Raw genomic sequence first — 15,634 nt, 5'->3', positions numbered from 1 at the left:
GTGTGGTGCAGTGGATCATTCAGTAGGAAGAACCTTAGTGCTAGAGTTCAACTGCGCTGTTTATTGTTAGTTCCTCAATGTATGACCATACGGAAACTTTAACAGTGGCAAATACTNCCATACGGAAACTTTAACAGTGGCAAATACCTTACCCCTTTACTGGTTCCCTTAGTCATAATGAGGTTGCGCCATGTCGACAACTGGTTTAAAAATCCGATTCGGGTCAACTGGATTTTTATACACCATGAATTTGTATATTGAAAAAAAATATAATAAAATTTGGATCAGCATCCCTGAAAACTTAATCTTGAACTCTTTCTTTTTCTAAAATCTAAATTTTAGTCACTATTCATTTTGTTTAAGTTTTTTTGATTTAGAAACACTTGCACAGTGTTTCCTAAAAGAAAAGTTGCACACTTTTCTTTTAGGAAAAATCGACCGTCAATATAAAGTTTTTTTTTTCGAAAAACAGACATATTAAGTACGTTTTAATTTTTTAAGGTTAAACATATATAGAGTGTTCAGTAAGTAAGGAAACGGGTTTCCATTGTTCTCATTATTTATAAAAATTTACTTTTTCCTTACTTACTGAACATTTTGTATACCTCAACTGCTGTGGTATCATAAGTGATAAGTATATTAAATAATGGCGTAAACAGTTTTTCCAAATTAGTGGTCGAACAAAATCACATAATATTATAATACAATTTATTTTAGTATATACAATAAATGGATGTATGAGAAACATTCAAAACATATTTGTTTAGACTCTATAAGAATGAAGAAAGTGAAAACATAATTAAGTCATACTGAGCAATTAAAGACTGTACCAAGTTGTTCCAGATGATATTTTTATTTTATATTAGTTATAGTTAGGATAAGAGTTTTTTTTTTTATTTTTATATTAGGATTGTGTATTTTTATAAAGTTTTATTGTGTTGTTTCACCTAATATAAAAATGAAATTGTTCAAAAGAAAAATTACTTTATTTTAATCTAATTAATGAAAATAAAATTATATTGTGTTATATTTTTAAACGGTTTTTAAGTATATTAGGGTTCCTATTACACATTTTTTATAAAACAATTATAAAAACAAGTTGCCTAAGTTATCAATTTTAAAAATGTAAAAACAGGATTACCATATTATTATAATATTACACACAAAAAATTAAATAAGATTAATTACTAGCAACGGTTAGTATTTCTATTGACATTGGGTGTATCTTAAAATGATCAATATAATGTTTTTTTATACATACATACACTCATGAAATACATTCGGTGACAAATATTGTATTTTTAATATTGTAAAAATGGGAACCTCAAAAATACATTTTATACTTGGGGTATTAAATTACCCCGGATGACTAAAATTGTTAAAATCAATTAGGTGACTACTGAAGAGTTAACAATGTATGTACAATCTTATATATTTATAACCGTGATGAAATTAATGTATAATTTATTAAAAATTCCTCAATATAATATACAAAATATATGCTATGTGAAAATGGAAAATGGAAAATGGTATTCTAATATAAACTTTGCCTGGACATTAAAAAAAGTTCAAAGTGAAAAATGTACATTTCACCAGTAAGTTGATTATAAAGACAAAGTTCAAACAAAGGATATATATAACAACAAACCTAAATAAAATATATAATATATATAAAAGATAGTATCTGTATACTTAATAAATCTAACATAAAATAAAAAAGTAGCTAACATAATGTTATAACAAAAAGATAGTTAATAACCAAATCAATTCATATATGACAACTATAATATGTACTAAATATAAATCAAAGAGAAAGATCGATATAAAAATTCATTATCTACAATTCAGAGTCAAAAAATATATATGCACAAAAATAAGACAATACCCTTATTAAAAACATGCCCGTGGACTTAAAAAAAAAACTTGTAAAACATTTCAATCTTCATTGAAAAGATAACTATTTATTTGCAAAACAGAACGGATTCTATAAAAAGTGCAATGAATAACTTCATGGAAAAAAAAAAAAAGAGATATAAGAAACTTGTGTTAACAAATAAATCATGGGGGTCATTAACCTTGACATTTCAATAGCATTTGACACCACCTGAAGACAGAATATTTTCATGAAAATAAACTTAATACTATGTCAAGGCAAAATGCTGAGTACATTAACTTTTTGTTAAATTTAGAACAAAAGCAAACAATCACTTTTCCAAAAATTATGTGCAAGAAAACGGGTACCACGAGGTTCAGCATTCTCTGTAACTCCATTTCTTATTGCAATTAATGACATATCTCAAAAATGTATTTTATCAGTAGAATGTAACATATTTGCCGATGATTTCTACTTTTGATGTACAAAACCAAATTAACACCTACTTCAACATATCATTAACAAACTGGAAAACTAAACAATAAAAAAAAAAAAAAACAGAATTCAACCTCCCATATAGCAATCTTTTTTAAATAATGTTTTTATACCGTTATTATAACATATATTGTTATAAAATTATTTTATAGCATTATTTTTAAAATTGTTGTCTGGGTTCTTGCCTAACAAGTCGAACTTAATAATTTTTATAAAAATCAAAGTACGTAAGAAGTAAAATTTCAATGTTCAAAAAAATTCAAAATTGATAAACTTAAGAATGAAATTGAATTACTATTTAATATGAGTAAAACAGAGCTAGTTCCACAGTGATAACTTATTTGGATGTGAAGTTATAGGCTCTAGAACATAGGTTGTTTTTTCATGTTTTTAATTATAAAAAATGGGCTATCTGATAAAAAACAATAAAATATATACAGGGTGATTTTTTTATCATAACCCACTCAATTACTTGCAAAATAATAATAATTTAAACATTTTTTTTTTTACTATCTTTAGTTACACATTATTCTTGAATTATTAACTATTTAAAACTTTTTATGTTCATCCCTTATGCCTTGGAAGGGGGTCAATTTTGTTTTTTTAAATGGTAACACATATTTTTAATTTAATAAAATGTTTGAGTTTTTAATTTAATAGTAAATGGCATTTGAATTTTTAATATAACTTTATTAGCTTATTAGATATAATCATTTAAAGTTTCAAATTTTTGAATTAATATACAGGTATAATATACAAGGGATTACAAATATAGGTAGCTAATTGGTTTTTTNGGTATAATACACAAGGGATTACAAATATAGGTAGCTAATTGGTTTTTTATAACATCGATATTAGCAGGTACACAGCATTGTTATTATCAATTGTAGTAAGGCACATTGTTATGAGTTTATAAATACACTAACTGACAATAAAGAAAGTATATCTATTGATAATCATAATTGACAATAAACAATCCGTGACTGAGACATCAATGTCATAATAATCCAATTAGCTACCTGTATTTACAATCCCATGTGTATTATACATGTATATTAACTCAAAATTTTGAAATTTTAAATGTTTATATCTAATAAGCTAATAAAGTTATATTAAAAATTCAAATGCCATTTACTTTTAAATTAAAAACTCAAAATAAAAGACGATATTTTTAGTTTTGAACAATTACAAAAATACTAACCTCGAGATGACTATAAGAAACTTTTAGAATTGGTCATAATATTTTTTGGTGAAACACCTTTACATTGAATTTATTTTAAAATTCCTGGCCCAATCCATCATGCTCGTTGGATGGCTAAGGACATTTATTGTTTGAAAATTTTTTTTGTTTCGGGGCCAATTTGAATTGTCAATCAAAGAGAGTTAAATAATATTCGTTCATTATGTATTTTTATTACAAGTATATATAGTTTCTGGTTGTATATAAATTTGTAAGTTAACATTATTTTAGCTTCAATGTGAAACTGAGACGGTATTAATTTTACTCTGATGAATTTTATTTTAAATTAAAATTTAAAAAATTGTAGGTTTTGAATAATAAATAATAGAAAAAATGTCGAGTTAAAAATGTATAGAAAATTAAATTTAAAACAACGGTTAAATGATTTTTTTTTGTTTTTACAATGAACGATTTATAAATTAACAATTTTAACGGCAAGAATAGAACACATACGTTTTTATTTTTTTAGGGCTAAATAAGAACTTTTCGAAAATTTTTGTATATATACTTTTTATAGAAAAATTGTATATCTACAAAAAAGTCTAAATAAACTTTTTCACAAAAGCTAAAGTTTTTGAGATAGACATAAAAAATTAAAAAATCACCTTTGGGGGGTTATTTTTAACCCCCTTGGGGCACGTCTTACAGTTGACCAATCGTCTCCAAATTTTGTACAATTTATTTTTTCATGTATTCGAATAATTCTAGGGGGTGGCACTTTATAATTTTTAAATTATATTTATATTATAAATATATTATTTTTGCTGTCAATGACCTTTAAGACGTCTATGATATAAATTTCTGAACTGTACCAGCACACATATTAGGTGATTTCACATGGAATGACCCAAACAAGAAATGTTAAAAAATTCTAGGTTCTTTGATGGTACATTTTTGATGTACTTGCATATATCGTTATAAATATACGATATACGGGAGACGGGCATCTTGACCGTCTCCCACCTTCTAACATCGGTTGAGGCAACAATAGCGATAGTAGTGTTACCAGATTAGTATAAAAATCCATTACAGTGCATTCAACATGTGAGTATCCAACATATTTCCTTTTTTAAAATTTACATGCAATATGATATCAACATACAGGGTGTTAGTAAATGCTATGTCACGAGTAGTAGGGTGATATTCAGTAGAACCTAAAAATAGCGAAATCGAAAACTAAAATTTCCTATCTTCAAAATTGGGGGTTTTCCGGTTTCCCCACTTTAAATTATATTTTAATAAAAAATAAACATCACAACGATATTTCCTACAAAATTTTCATACAAATTGAGTGGGTCACTCGATTTTATGTAACTTTCGTGCTCTCCCCTGATAACCTATAGTAAACAAATAGCCTGTATTTTAAAACATTTATGCGTCACTTGCTTAAAAATGTAATTTAAATTTACACTTTTCCATTTACAAAATCACCATTTACATCGACAGTACATCGAAAATAAAAATACCACCAATTAAACTCATAGCAATACAAAAAAAAAATAATCATAAATTGCAATATCCGACAATTGACTAATTTTGAGATATTTTTTTAAATATTTTGAATTGAGGAGGTTCACTCAAATTCTGGATACAATAGCTTCAGTTAGATCATATTTGGATTCTTTAAATGTATATATTAACAAAATCAGTCCAGAGAAAGCTGATAATTTTCTCAAAAAAAAAAAGCTCATGGTAAAAACAATGATAATGAGCTTATTAATTTAACAAAGTTATGTATGAGTCAAAATGTTTTTCAGTTTCAAAATAAATTTTATGAGCAAACTGAGGGCACAGCAATGGGAAATCCGCTATCACCATTTTTAGCAGAACTTTTCATGANATTTTTTTTTGTTTTTACAATGAACGATTTATAAATTAACAATTTTAACGGCAAGAATAGAACACATACGTTTTTATTTTTTTAGGGCTAAATAAGAACTTTTCGAAAATTTTTGTATATATACTTTTTATAGAAAAATTGTATATCTACAAAAAAGTCTAAATAAACTTTTTCACAAAAGCTAAAGTTTTTGAGATAGACATAAAAAATTAAAAAATCACCTTTGGGGGGTTATTTTTAACCCCCTTGGGGCACGTCTTACAGTTGACCAATCGTCTCCAAATTTTGTACAATTTATTTTTTCATGTATTCGAATAATTCTAGGGGGTGGCACTTTATAATTTTTAAATTATATTTATATTATAAATATATTATTTTTGCTGTCAATGATCTTTAAGACGTCTATGATATAAATTTCTGAACTGTACCAGCACACATATTAGGTGATTTCACATGGAATGACCCAAACAAGAAATGTTAAAAAATTCTAGGTTCTTTGATGGTACATTTTTGATGTACTTGCATATATCGTTATAAATATACGATATACGGGAGACGGGCATCTTGAACCTAAAAATAGCGAAATCGAAAACTAAAATTTCCTATCTTCAAAATTGGGGGTTTTCCGGTTTCCCCACTTTAAATTATATTTTAATAAAAAATAAACATCACAACGATATTTCCTACAAAATTTTCATACAAATTGAGTGGGTCACTCGATTTTATGTAACTTTCGTGCTCTCCCCTGATAACCTATAGTAAACAAATAGCCTGTATTTTAAAACATTTATGCGTCACTTGCTTAAAAATGTAATTTAAATTTACACTTTTCCATTTACAAAACCACCATTTACATCGACAGTACATCGAAAATAAAAATACCACCAATTAAACTCATAGCAATACAAAAAAAAAATAATCATAAATTACAATATCCGACAATTGACTAATTTTGAGATATTTTTTTAAATATTTTGAATTGAGGAGGTTCACTCAAATTCTGGATACAATAGCTTCAGTTAGATCATATTTGGATTCTTTAAATGTATATATTAACAAAATCAGTCCAGAGAAAGCTGATAATTTTCTCAAAAAAAAAAAGCTCATGGTAAAAACAATATGTGATAAATTTACTTTTCACGCAAAAGTTTTTTTTTGAACCCCCTTTATAACTAGGTAATGGGTTAGATTTACAAATTATAAATAGGGTTTACTTATTATTAAAGGGCGACTCTACTATGAATGCAACAAATCACAAGGGTGATTTTCAATCTTACAACTATGGTCCGATAGGCACCATAGAATCATATGGGAACAAGTTGCCAATGGTAGAGAAATAAACATAAATAAAGTAAAAAAAAAACACTCACGGTGCAAGCAAATTTTCGGTGTGGTCGAACAAGTGTAATCGAATGAGTATTAACATGAAGCAGAGACGTATGATGGTTATAACGATGACTTCTCTCGCATAACCGGTGGTGGTTTTACCAAATTTATATAAAAATTCTTTCCAGCGTATTCAACATATGTGTACCCAACAAATAGAATTGAAATAAACACATACAAGATATGGGTGTATTTGCATTTTTTTAACTCTAACTTATCAAAAATGAATCAATTAGGTTAGTAGTATACATACATTTTTTAATGTAAAATTATATGATTTAATAGTTTGATATTTGGTAATTTTTTCTAAGTTTGACAATAGTCGAACCACAGGAATAATACAATTATTTTTAAAAATTAAAAAAATTGTGAGTTATGTATTTTAGTCGTTAACGATTTTTTGGATCAGACCGTAAAGATATACTATTAAATAAAAATACTATGTTTAGTGTATTTGTTGCCTTTTACTTTTTTCGTAAGTAAGACAGAAGTTGAGGAAACAAAAAGAAAATCATGTGTATTTTTACGAGTTTTAGAAGTTATCTTTTTAATTTTAGTTTCAACTCACCAAAAAAAAAATTATATGTTAAATTATACTTTTGAGTATAAAATAATTATACTTTTCAAAAAATTTACGTGTTAGCATTTTTCTTCTAAGTATGACAATTTGAGTAATTAAAAAATATATCCGAATTTTTGAGAAACTAAAACATGCTTAGATTTAGCTGCAGTTCATTATTAACTACTATCTATTAAGCTGTTAATATGAACTAACAATTAATAAATTTTAACATTTTACAAATTTCATTATTTAGCTTAAATATAATATAATGAGAGTAATCGTCTTGCTTGTCAAAAATTATGCTTGTTTAAAAAAATTGAGAAATATTAGAAAAACCTATGATTTAATTTAGCCTAAACTCGACAATAAAAGTATAATTTGGCTAATAAAATATACTGTCGAAAAGAAAATTAAGTACTTTAAAAAATTGTTATTTCGATATTTTTTTAAGTACAACAAAACATGATTAATTGTTGAAAGGTCTTGAAGAATTTACTGTAACATTATCTTAATACAGATGAAATTATTATGTAATAAATATAATGAAAATTTATCTTTCAATATAAAATTAAATGATCTACTTTTTTTAACTTTTGATCTATTAATATTTTCCTAAATACAATAGAATTCGATTAATCGTGAAAAATAAAAAAAACAACTAAGTAATGAACAATTACAGGCCTTGATACATGGAAAATAACAAATAATAGTAATTTTGTAAGTATTATTCAATGCAAAATACAATTATTATTGTTTTCGTCACCACACGAGCGTTAACAATTTTATAATGTCGCCAAAACCAGTTTTTGATGTCGAATATACTTGTTATAATAGTATGAAATAACGTGAAGTTTTTAACAATATTTATTAAAAATCACTTACGTATGGATGAAAATAATTTTTTCATGTTTAATTTTAAAATATCGATTTTCTTTCTACAACAACTTAATCCTCCGTAATCTATGATTGCTCTAGAAATTTTTTAATATGACGAAAAATAATACTATAAAAAATACAGTTACAAACAAAAGTAAGTATGTACACAACCTAACCTATGATTAAAACTTAATTACTAGTCATTGAAGTACCTTTACTGTTATTCTTTAAAAAAAAATACTAGATTAGTGTAATGTGTTATTTTTTTCTTGCTTTAAAATGAAGCTATGCATTTCGATCTCATTTGTGATTCTCAATTCAATTGTACTGTGGTGGCGATACCTAATTTATACTGAGGAAGCCGCATGACCCCCAAAAGAGGTAGATAGTCGTTTGATGTTTAAAAAGCCATTATAAGTAATTAAAAAAAAGGTAAACTAAAATTGTATTACTATTCAATCCTACCATTAAATTAGTTTGCATATTTTAACTATTCGGAAGCTAAACATTTTTCGGATATTTTCAAACTTTTTTTTAATTATTAAAAATATCATTTAACAATAAATAACTTAGTTTTTAAAAGAATTTGCGCCCCTGACAATATTTTTCAATAATTGAAAGATAATTATTGAAAGTGAAGAACAAAATAAAGGCTCATATAATTCTTGAGCGTTTTAAAAATTTTACCTCTATCTACTATTTTTGTCTTCGGTAAAACTACGATTAGGAGTTAGAAATTCAAAAGGTTACTTATACTTATTAAGTATACTATTTGTTATTTATAAAGTATTATTAATCTTCAATTAAAATATCGCTCAAAATATTGGAGCCATTGTAAAAATAGTAGGTAGGGAAAACATTTTAAAATCGCTGCTCACTTCTCAGGTATTGTATAACCCCTTTTTTTACTCTTCACTTATAATAATTATTTTTCAATAATTGGAAAAATATGATAGGTGCTAAAATTTCTTGCAAAACTATGTTATTTACTGTTAGATAACTTTTTTGGTAATTTAAAGAAAAAATTTTGAAAGTATCTAAAAAATGTTTAGTTTCCTAATGCGTAAAAAATGTAATATTTGAATTAGGTTTGATACAAGTTTAGTTTATCTTTATTTTATACAGTATTTGGAAATAACTTGCATTTTCAACAGATTTTAAATTCTTCTATTTTATAAAGACATCAGTACATAATCATTAATATTTTAATTAATTATAATGGTTTTTTTACATGGCTAACATCCACATTTTTTCGAGCTCATGCGATTACCCCCATATAAATTAGGGATCTGCACCACAGTTACAGTTGAATTGACATCACAAATGAGCTCGTTAAGTATAGCGGACAACAATATTGGGATGAAATATGTATAAAATACAAGTGAAATAGAAAAAATTAACGTTTAGAGAAAATGTAGTCTTCGAATTATATTTATAAAAGCTAAAAAATGTTAATATCAAACGATTAATTAAATATTAATTATACTATTTTATTTGTAAACAGATTTCAATTTTTTTTTTTGTTGTAACCGTTAATCACTTTAAAAATACGAAGACGTTAGATTTTATCAGATTAAACTATACATTTAAATAAAACTTATTACAAATTCGTATTAATAAGTCATATTTATTTTGTATTAACTACGATGAATGGTTTAAAATATTTTCAGAAACTAAATTTTCAAGGTGGCTGGCCATTCACTTCAAATAACATAGTAATTTCAATTCAAAAAATTTGAAAGTTTAAAACCCTCTTCTACTTCTAGTAAAACTAAAATTTTCAACGAGATACACGTTCGGAAGAATCAGTTTATCCTCTTACAAGGGAATCTGGTCAAAAAATCCTGTAACATCAGATTGGAAAATAACAGATTGTAATTATTAAAAAAATTATTCTTATATCACGGTTTTTTTAATACTGGCATTTATAAATTCATAATATGAATAGTATTTATGAATAATTTTATCCCTATAGTAATGAAATTATTTTAAATCCAAATTGACAACGATAAGATTAATATAAGAATGTTAATTATTGAGAATATTATTAAATATTTTATAAAATGAAATATCCTAATAAAAGTGTACACTGAATCTGAAAAATAATTTAGACATATATTATGAACTGTAAGACATTTTAATAATACTTTGATTGGTTTTTATTTTGTAATATACTCATTTTAAAGGGCTTACTATTCGGGATACAGCATGATCGATGACTGGTCAGCTATAGTCTATCATTGGCTGAAAGATATAGAACTTAAAGCCAAAACAAGTGGAAACAATTTTTACGGTGAATATTAATTTCATAATATCAAAAATAATTAAACTTTAGTTTTACGAAGAATTTTAACCAAATATTATGTAGAACGAAATAGTTATTACATTGTCTTACTAAAAGTTATTAATAAAACATTAATCTTGTTTATCTTGTTTAATATAATAAATATAAGTGTACAACTGTACAAATTATTGTAAATATGAAATATTACTATGGAATTTAAATTAATATAATAACAACAATATCATAAAAAATAATTTATTTACGTATAGTAAAAATTAAAATTTTATTTTTTTAAATCAGCTGACTTGATCTAAACATTAATTTTCGAAAAAGGTATGTAAGAGTAAACTTGGCGATCTATATTTGTATTATTTTTATGCGTATGTTTACTAATAAATTAGTAACTTCATTACTGTGGGAAACTCTGTATATTGAAACATCGTGGAGCTTAATGGTTCATTCAGATCTGAAATCTAAAAATATTAAAATTTTTTTGTTACAAATTATATTTTAATTTATCCATTGGATATCAAGAAACTACAGTTCTACGTACAATCAAGGCTGTTTTTGACAGATTTTTTTATTATTAGAATCACATTAGCAAGCTGTCAAGTCAAGTTTTCTAAACTTTTCAAGTTTTTACTTGACAAAACCATTTTTTTTATGCTGTAAAAGCCATGTCTGGAAAAATGGATTTTAATTTCCATAAATGTTTTGCACTAATAAATATCTATCAAATATTCTATTATTCTGTAAGGTTATTATAATAAACAATTAATATTAAAAGTTATGAAATATCTTGAATACATTTTATAAACCTTTTATATTTTTTTTAGTCAGATTTATAGAATATTTCATTTGTATAAATTCAGAAGTCATTATTATTTTAACATATCCTTGTGTAATATTTTTCGATGAACAAAATAAAAAAAGTAAACAAATGAATTTAAAATATATACCGGAAGTTTATAATAAAAATAATTTAATATTAAAAAGTATTTACAATATTTTTTGAGGTAAAATATCTATGGTTCAATATGTATTTTCAAAATGATTTCAAATATTGATGAAAATGTTATAAAATACACAATGAAAATGATATTTGTTTGCATAAGCTTATATTAAAGATAGAATAGAGTATTCTGGGAAAAGGAATTGAGCGTTCACATTATTATGAAGAATAGTTTCTATATGTCATCATTGACTGTTTTTAAGATATTTGTTCCGACTGATTTCACTAAAAGTGTACAAATACGTTTTTATATTATATTACAATACTTTTTTTTTCATTTTTCAGATTCAACAAATTAGGGTGTATTCACCTTTATATTGATACAAAAAAAATGTTAGAATATTATTTACCATAGTACATGTATTCGTTATTTTTATTATAAATTGTTTAAATCACCTGAATCGTGAACTGGAAGTTTTAATTTTTTTTCAAAATTGGATAAAATCTTTAAACAACGTCACTAATGGCATAAAAATGTTAATAATTTATTCTGGCTATAGCTTTGCATTTTAATTGAAATTCAAAGTTACTATTGGGTGAACTCTCAAACAACATTATATCCTTATACGATATACTATTAACAAATTATAATAAATTGGAAATAAAAAGTATTTTTGTAATTTATGATCACTTAAAACATAATAATATTGTATTTTACGTGTTTCAAAGTTGTTATATTGATCGAGTTAACACATTTTTATCAATTGTGAGCTCAATTCATTATTTTTCTGATGGGGCAAGCAGTTAGTAAAAATACTTTTAAAATATAGCCAATTTGCTTTATCACAAGTATGATTTTAATTTAAAATCAGAATGGAATTTTCTTTTCACGGCTCATAAAATATGTCTTTGAGACGATATCAGTGGAACTGTCAAAATACTAATTTGTAAAGGTAGCTTACAATGGCCATCGAATGATCATATATTAACATCTCAAGATATGCATTAATTTTGCTAGAGAAATATCAAAGTTATTGATTTTATTTATGTTTCTTCGTTAGAAATAATTTCCAAAGAAGAAAGTTTAGATGAATTTACAAAGTTGCCAAAAAATGTCCATTAATATGCCAACATCATCGTTTTAACCCAGATAACGCCAGCAAAATAAACTGCATGCCAATCTTCAATATTACAGAAGTGAAAATTAGCAAATAATTAAACATTTGATTTTCGTATGAATACACAAAACTATAACTGAGTATATAAGTTAAAAAATTATATTACAAATTTTTCCTAAAAAGCTAATGTTAATTACATAACGAAATCCATCAAATTTAATCCCTTGTAACTTTTAACCAAAGAAAACCATGAAGTATTACCACATTTCAGATACCAAAAAAAACCCCTGTAAACCCCTGTAGTTATACGCGTATAAATTTTTTACTTTTTAGTAAAATATCTAAGTTTAAACCATTTTATGTAAACAAAAAGTAATTTTATTTAATTTTGCTAATAAAATAAAGGTGATTTAAATAACTAAGAAAAATAAAGTATTTTAAATATAAGTATAGACTTTTTTTTTTTTTTGAAAATTGTAAATATTTTCAAAAGTAAAAATCAATTTTTTGTTAATAGATAATTTTTTTTTTGAAAAATATTCCTATGAGGACAGCTAATGTGAGCTTAGATGATGTGGTGTCAAGTGAAAGTTTAGGATAAGGGTGGCCGCTTCCAAGTAGTTGGGATTAAGGCGAGGAAGAAGAAGAAGATTTCTAAAATTGAATCAAACTGTGCATGTATCGTGTTTCTAAGATTATTTTAAACATTTCTATTTTACTTGACTTTTTCAAAGTTGTAGTGTTTTTTTTTACATATAATTTTACATATGTCATAATGCCTAGGTAAAAATAAATTATTGGATAAAAGTAGTTTATTGTTTTTTTGATTCACTGAAATCGTCTTAAGTAACTATCAACTTTTGAAAAAAAAATCTAAGACCTCTCAGTTTACAAAAAAATCTTTTAGTAAAAAAAATTTGATTAATAGAAGTAAAGTAGGAAATAGACTTGATAAATTCACAGCACATTTCAACTTCAATGAAAAAATTGTCGTATATATGTAAAATTAGTACAATTATAATTTTAAAATAACTTAAATGAAAAACATGATAGCAATGCACAGCTGTCGTATTATTTTTATACAACAAAACATTCCATAGATCTTGTTTGAACTCTCATCATTGGCAAGTAACATAAGCTCTGTATTATTTTGTACAGCATTACCTCTATTTATTATTCATCTTGAATATGTTTCGTGTTACGTGATTTCAATTGTGTATTTACATTTTAATTGTAATTTTTTGTTATGTGTTACATATTCAAACTAAAAATGTTTTCTTTATACAACAAAAGACAACACTACTAAGAGTTAACGTATGGCTGCACATCATAATACTGCAATAATTAAACGTAACACTTACTAATAACAGTAATTTAATTCAAAGTTTTCAAGTACTTAAAATTAAATTTTTATTTTTAGCATAGAAATGTTAATTAATATTATTTGTATAATTGTTTGGAGGATTGAGATAATGTAAACAAAAGTTCTTGTAAATTATAACAAGAATAACTTCAATGTTAACTTATTATACTACAATTTCATTTATTACACAACTGTTAATACGTTAAAAACAAGTGTTTAGAGTTGTACGAGTTATTAAGCAACAATCATAATTATAAGTTTAACTAATTTTACGATTTATGGAACGTCATAAGATGTTTTACCAATCATTAAACCAGTATGATATTTTACTATTTATTACGGCTGTTAATTTTTATTTTGCGTAGGGTGCTTTTGATAATGTGTATATATTTGTAATATGTGTCAGTATCAATCCTACTTGGTCTATAAAATAGTAAAACTACTTTGCTTTTGTATTGTCTGCAATATTTTATATTAAAATTAAATGATAATTAAACTAGATCAAAAAGCCAAGTTCTAAGTTTTGATATTTAAGATACAAAAAAAAAAATTCATTAAAAATACTAAATGAAGTCTAGATTTTATAAAATAGAAATTATTAAAAAAGCAAATCAAAATCCTCAAACTTTATTTAAGCATAATTTTCATATTTTAGGCTTTAATATTTAGATAATTCTGTTATAATTAGTTTTTAGTATAAATTTAATACATATCTATTTATAAGGAATTGTATAAAGCAATTCAAAGTATGACAGAAGAGCGAAAGGAGAGAAGATTGGATAGAGTATAAAAGCATGTGCAAAGAAGCCAAGTGTGCAGTAAGAAAGGCGAATTTTACTCATTGACGGACATGACTGCTATAGCAGTCATGCTCTTGGCTGTAATTACAGATTCACTTTAATATCTCATTAATAATTGTTTGGAATAAAAAATGTATCAGAGCTATTTTCTTTATAAATATGATACAAAAACAATGAAAACAAAAAAAAGTGTAACTGCTATAGCAGTTGTAGTCCACTCGTAACTTTTTTCTACTCGTGTAACCATATGAATGTTATACCATATCACTGTTATAACAGTTATAGTCAAATTAAAACTTAAAACACAATAACTGCTATACCAGTGGCTGTACATCAACGTGTTAAGAGGTATGATGAGTTGTATGATAGGCTAGGTACAAAGGAAGGCGAGAAAGAAATCTATAGACTTGCAAAAGTAAGATAAAAAAGGTCTAAAATTATAATTATATAAGGTGTATAAAAAGTGTTTATAATAAGGTACTCTCGAGTGATGATGTGAAAAAAGGTGGAAAGAGTATTTTTAAAAAATTTTTGAATGAAGAGTACCCAAAAAAGACATTAGAGGATATTTCGTGGAATAAGGGAATGGTAGATTTAATTAGTGAAAAACAAGTATGGGAGGCTGTAGCATCAATGAAAAAGAATAAAGCAGTAGGACCAGATGAAGTGCCAGTAGAAGTATGGAAAATATTAAGCGGCATTGGCAGAAGGTGATTGAAGGTTTTTTTTTAATAAAACCTTGTTAAAAGGGAAAATGCCAAAAGAATAGAGGAATAGTATGAGTCATAGTATGAAGATTTGAGAAAAGATAATAGATAAGAGAATAAGAAATGAGACATCGGTTT

The 15,634-nt window shown here is 25.3% G+C and overlaps 1 protein-coding gene and 1 long non-coding RNA gene across 4 annotated transcripts in view; one reads left to right on the top strand and one right to left on the bottom strand.

Annotated features, from left to right (window-relative positions):
* Positions 1 to 15,634, bottom strand: part of LOC126907618 (protein O-mannosyl-transferase TMTC1-like) — a 323,473-nt gene that overhangs the window by 227,336 nt on the left and 80,503 nt on the right. The window lies entirely within an intron of this gene.
* On the top strand, positions 8,232 to 10,599 carry LOC126907665 (uncharacterized). The gene is made up of 3 exons (XR_007704585.1): positions 8,232 to 8,426; positions 9,943 to 10,146; positions 10,459 to 10,599. It is a non-coding gene; the product is annotated as an uncharacterized LOC126907665 (long non-coding RNA).

This window comes from Daktulosphaira vitifoliae, unplaced genomic scaffold (genome assembly GCF_025091365.1).
Source record: "Daktulosphaira vitifoliae isolate Bord-2020 unplaced genomic scaffold, ASM2509136v1 Scaffold_5, whole genome shotgun sequence".
NCBI lineage: Eukaryota > Metazoa > Arthropoda > Insecta > Hemiptera > Phylloxeridae > Daktulosphaira > Daktulosphaira vitifoliae.
Note: the sequence above shows the minus strand (reverse complement) of the source record. Positions and strands in the feature narration are given on the sequence as shown.